This window comes from Vanellus vanellus (genome assembly GCF_965231255.1).
Source record: "Vanellus vanellus genome assembly, chromosome: 9".
NCBI lineage: Eukaryota > Metazoa > Chordata > Aves > Charadriiformes > Charadriidae > Vanellus > Vanellus vanellus.
The window spans coordinates 22,868,677-22,874,883 of record NC_138914.1 but is presented as its reverse complement, the minus strand read 5'-3'; positions in this window follow the sequence as shown (position 1 = coordinate 22,874,883).

Sequence of the window (6,207 nt, the reverse complement as noted above, 5' to 3'; positions counted from 1 at the left end):
ATGGAACTGGAGAGTCCATTGAGTTTTAAGCAGATATGAAACTGTCCTCTTGAAATACATTATTTCTGCAGTTACAAGTTCATCCTTAGAATTCTTGTGAGGATGCTTACTGGGTGCTTCTGCAGGCTAGACTTGATGAAAGGTAAATTTTTTCTCAGATATGTGACATTCTGAATCCAAAAACTTGCACAGTGACTTTCAGTCTGGGAAAGGCTGAGATAAGAATCTTGTCAGGTATCAGATCCTTTCATAAAAGTTGTATGTTCCTTTCATGAGGCTGAGATGACAACTACGTAGCTAAGCGCTGTCAGAAGTGTCACAGTTGGAAGGAACGCCATACTTTCAGTGACCTTCAGGACCTACTTGTGCAGATTTATGAAATGTGTGGTGTTTGGCAGAAGATTCTAAGTGCTTTAATTCTTTAATTATTATTTTTTTTTCCTGAAAATACTGTCCACAAAGATAAAACATGTCTTCCCTTGCTTAATTAAATCAGCTAAACTAAAAAAAAAAATTGGACTTATTTACATAACATTACCTTAATCATGCTATTTAAAAATGGACATTTCTGCTGGGGTTCATGTGTGATGCAATAAATTGGGAGCATCTGTTGTAAATAGAATATATTTTGCACTGAGTCAGGTGGGTTTGCTAATTTTGAATGTTTTTCTTAAGAAAAATAAACTGAGAGAGCACTTCATTTTATTTGTGAGAATGTCAATGATAAAAATAATTTAAAGGTAAAAAATGGAAATAAAATATGTCTTTCCTGATTAGCACATATTTTTTTTTCCTGTGTGTTATGTGATCAGTAGGGCCATCTCTCAAGCTTCATTTAATTTAGTGATGTGACTTTAAAAAAAAAAAAAATTATTGGAGTGAAATTGGTTGCTAATTGTTTCCAGGGAGCAGCTCAAAGCATAAATTTAAGAAAGAAGACAGAAAATATATTTTCTGTGTAATATGACTCATTCAGGCTTACTTTAATCACAGGAGAACTTTTAAATCTTGCTAATTTTAAAATATGTGAGTTTAAAGTGGCAAAATTTGAATCCAGAATCAGGAAATAAATGTATCCCTTTTTTATTTTCTTGGAAAATATTATTACTGTGAAATAGTAACTTTCTAAGGTCATAGGCAGATTCCTAACACTTTGCCTTATCCGTTGATGATAGATCTAGAATTAGTAAGACATATCCCCTCAAATGTCCCTTTTCTGATATCCATTTTATGGTGGCATACTCTGCAGAAGAAGTGCCTTAAGCTAGAGAATGTTTGTCTGTGTGGTACTAGCATTCTCTGTCGCTCTTAGTGAGAGGCCAAAGTCCACGATTTCAAAAGTTTATATTTTAAGAAACAGAGCTAGGGGATTTAAGCCACTGCTTAAATTAACCTTGGGTTTTGGATGGATGATTTGTCTGCATGATGAGGTTCCTTTCTGGATAATCTAGAAGTCTTTTATACAAAATATACCCTATCCACCTTTAAATTAACTTCATATGTAGTAAAGACTTGAAATAGCCATACAATTTTTTACATTTCAGCATAAGCTGTAGTAAAAAGAGATCTGAAATCAGATGTTGACTTACTTAGGTATGCTCGGTGGAAAATTCTTAAGAACAGAGAATACTGGTCCCAGTGGTAGAAGCAGACCCTGACAGATACGAGGCTTTTGGACAAATGACCAGCACGAGAAAAGATTCAGGATGGAGTCATGACCTTTTGAATGAAATAGTTACCAGGTAAGAAGTGCAGTGCTGGCAGAACTGCCTGGTTCAGTCATCTAATGAGGTAACAGTGTTTGTGGTTTGTTTTTTTTTTTTGTCCCGAATGAAGTACACTGTAGGGGAAGCTGCACATGGGCAGGAGCATGGACAAAAGACTGATTTTTACACTGGCAATTTGGTGTTAGCAAATTCAGTAGGGTCCACTCTGTTATTTGGAGAGGGGAGCGGGGGGAAATCCTCATCTGTGAAAGTCTTAGGATGCAAAAAAAAAAAAAAAAAAAAAAAAGAGTTGGAAACTGAAATTGACAGCAAATAAACTCCTTGTAGGAAACAGGACACTTCCAAAAATAACCCTCTGTCTGTGTGAATAGCTAGCAGAATGATGATTTGTTTATTTTTAATGTAACTGAATTTTATATGTTCTGGGTTTTCTTTTGTAGTTGGGTTTATTTTCTTTTAAAGCTGTGTGGGAAAGGGCCACCTTCTAAAGGAGAGGATGCTGGTGCTGGTGAGGATTTGTCCTCAACAAATTCAGCGAGATCACTCTTAGTGAAATGGTATTTTCTCTGTGTGTGTCTGAATTCTGTTCCTGTGGTCAACTTTTGGAAAATCAATACTGTAAGCAGAAAAACATACTTGGTTTTATGTTTTTAAAAAATGCCAGTTGCTGCACACTGGATTATTAGAAAGCTGTTCCATGTACTGAATACATTACCAGGTCATTCAAGATAACAACTGAAGTGTTATTCCAAATTTTGTCTCATTTACCTCCTCTCTATGTCTGTAAATGAAAATGGAACTAGTGCATTTTCGTAATTTGCCTAATTCCCTCAAGGATGCAGGCTTTCCTAGATGCTGGACAGAAATGTACAAGCTGAAAGGAAAAAAATAAAAAGGAACATCTGTGGTGCACAGATGGAGCAAAAACATATTCACAGAACAAGCAATATGACTAAACAAAAAAAACGTAGGCAGTGGCGAGGCTAGACACTGACCTTTTAAGGAGCTCATTCCTTCCTCCTGTAATAGTGCAGTTAAGTGAAGTTTTACATCATGAGCCATACTGGGAAGTAATATCACTGAACACAACCATTCTGACCAACCTGTGCTTTCTTTAAAAAAAAAAAACAAAACAAACAAACAAAAAAAAAAAAAAAAAACAAAAAGGTGAGGATGGGGCTCTTTAAATCTGGTTAAATAACAGCACCACAGGATGTGAAACCACTGGCTCATAAATTACAACTGCTTCAAGCATTGGTTGAGAGAGCTCATGTGTCATAAGATTGCCCAACATCTGGTTGAGAATTCTTACTAGCAGAGCACTTAATCACATGCTTGACTTAAAATGCAAACATTACTACTGTTGTTGAATAGGTACGTGATTCCTTTTAGAGACAAATGGCAACATCTAGCTTGAATCTACAGACAAAAAAAAAATTTAAAAATCTATGTGATGTCTCAGTACAGTTGGACACAGCTGGACCCCTCCCAGGATACGGCTGCAGCATCAGTGAAGGTTGGATTCTGAAAGCTCGTTCCCTTTGGTGGTTTTTATTTGTTACCTTGAGGTCGTGGCTGTTTTCCCTTCTATTGAGAGAGGATTCCTTGGAGATGTGTGTGTACCAGAACTTTAAATAGAATATCCTATGAGGATATCTTGCATCTTAAGAGGCTCGGTGTTTCTCCTTCTCTGCAGTTCCTCACTACTGCTAAGTTTGGGAATGAGCAGCAGTTAAATCTAGAATTTTTCAAATTATGAAATGCAGTTGTAACTCTAATTTAAAAGAGCAGCTTTCTTTTAAAAACCATTAGCCATACAGTTAAAGATAATGTTCTGGATATTAAAGCAAGACACCTTTAAAAGTGGTTTTGGTGTTTCAGAAGGTGCTTGCTGCTGAAAGGGTGGTTCAAAACCTTAGAATTCAATTACAAGTCAATCTGATGTGTGAGAATGAGTTGGCCTCAGCTCCCGTAGTGAAACAGCTATCTTCGTTCTCAACCTTGCTAGCTAAGCAAGGGCATTTATTCAAGAAATAATGTACTCGTAGAAAAAATAGGAATGTACTGCTTGCTGTTTAGCAGCTAATTAAACATTTTTATGTGCAGCAGATGCTGTATGGCGTCAAACCCTCCCAAACCTTTAAATGGTTTGTCACGCTGCCAGTGGATTGGTCTTTCCCTTTACAGGTGTTACTTTACTGCAGAGTTTGCCTGTAATCTGAACTGGCCGTGTTTGTCTTACGTGGCTGAAATACCCATTGCATATCTTGATTTGGCTGTATGAACTTTCTTTGTGTATAGCAATATAATGGGTCGTTCCTTGCTCTTTGGAGAGAGTTTTGCAAATCCCAGTTTAATAGTTCCTAGTTTAGTCCATCTGTTGATACATTGCCAGTATTCGAGTTTGTGCAGTAAATCTTTGTGAGATGTAAGAAAGCCCTTCCTCATCACCCATATAGGCTGAAATCTTGAACTGTATTCTGTTCTGTAAATCATTTATCTCTGCTTTTTAAAAAGTGGCCTACCTTTCCCCTTGAGGCCATCGGTCTTGAATGTATTTATTTTTTTGGCAGAGCGCCATGAATGAATCATAGCCTAGAGCAGCTTACAGTCTGAACTCCTCTCTATTGTTAATATAAAATACTTTATGCAGTCGTTACAACGTTTTGCTATGTAAAACTTTTTAAGAGAAGAGAGATTGATTTCAGACTTGTTAGTTGCTTTTGAAGTTCCTCAACAGTATGTGGAAACGATTTCTTACGGTCAAACAGCTGTAATCCACTAAAATAACTAGTGATTGTTGAACGGGAAGTTAGTACATGGGAATAAGTTACTAACTCTTTGTCGTAATGAGGTGTGCCTGTTCTTTCACGAAAAATAGTCGCTTTAGCTTTTCATTCTGTTTGTAACTTTCCTGTTCATACCTTCCTGCTCTGTTTCCATACTGCTTTATTTTTTTTGTTTCTCCTCTTGACTTAATTCTCAAGATTTTAATTCTGTTCTTCAGACATCCCTCTTTTCTGGTTTGGCCATTCTACCATGGATATTGTCTCATGCTCCATCCCCTTTTTTCCTGTGTAACAGTGCTTTCATTAAAGGCAATCAGGCAGATGATTTATTTCTTGATGTCTTAAAAGGCTTCTTTGTAATGAAGAGCCTGGAACCCATCAAACTACTAAGGGTTTCCGTAGGTGAGTCAGCAGCATGGGCCTCGCTGGTTCTGAGACCAACGGTGCTAGTGAAGTGCAGAACCCTGTCTCATGCTTGAGGGAATAAACTAGATGACACAGGATGAATGGGAAGTCAAAATTTGACTGGCTACATAACCACAGAGTCTGGTTTCCACTTCTCTTTACAGTCTTTAATCTCGGTATCGTGTCCCTTTATTTACTTGCCTACTGTTGCGAACAACCCATTTGGCTAGCAGTATGATGTCTGGCTGCTTCTAAACTTAAGATTTGGGGAGTGCATGAAACTGTGCCACACAGGGTGCTGACTTTCTCCATCAGCGTGTGTAAGACGTGTTCTCTATCGCTTGCGCATTTCCCCCTTTTCCAGGTATTTGAGTAGCGAGTTCCTCCAGGTGGCTGGCTTCAGATACAGGCTATATTGAATGCACCTGACTCGGTTTCAACTGCAGAGACTGTATTTCTCGCCTCTGCTTCAGTGGGGTTTCTCTTTAGATTTGGTTGACCTCCAATGTCAGTGAATTTGACTAACAGATGGAGAGTAACAGCTGCAATCCTATCATAAACAAGGTGCTTCTAGGTAACATACAGCTGAAAAAGTGTTGGGTCCTTTCTGGTAGAGAGCTGGACTTCATACTACCCTGTAGGTTCCTGATGTTTCCAACAAACATCTTTGCCAAATTGGGAAGATAAAGATGGGTATGGAGGCCAGTATTCCTGGGTGTTTTAGGTAACTGAACTGTAAGGTCCACGTTCTTTAAATTGATTGAGGAGGTAATGCTAGAGCCTGTTCTGACTTGGGAAACTTTAGAATAAACATAGCACTTGGTGAGTGTCCAGTAGAGGGGGATCCAAGCAGGGTTGTGACTCATGCCTTTTCCCAGCAATTAATTTAAAAATAGAATTGAAATTGAAATATGCTTTGCAGGTCAGAATGTCAGGTCAGTGTGTGTCTGATAGTTTTTCATGGGTAAGGTGTTCACAGAGGACAAAGCATTCTTCATTTTCAAATTAACTTCTGCTGGCCATATATTCTGAATGTGTAGAAAATGAATTTTCGTTGTATTCTGGCCATATATTCTGAATGTGTAGAAAATGAATTTTCGTTGTATTATCTACTGCAGGAAGAAGAGACGTCACCTTTGTATAGCTATTTTCTGATATATTTTTTGTTTGAGTGAACAGCTGCTCTGTCACTTTTGATACTGTGGTTTTGCAGTGACCTTATTTACCTGTTTTTCTAGATAAAAATCTACAGCGCAGTTGCTAACTGATCCTGAATTTAATGACTG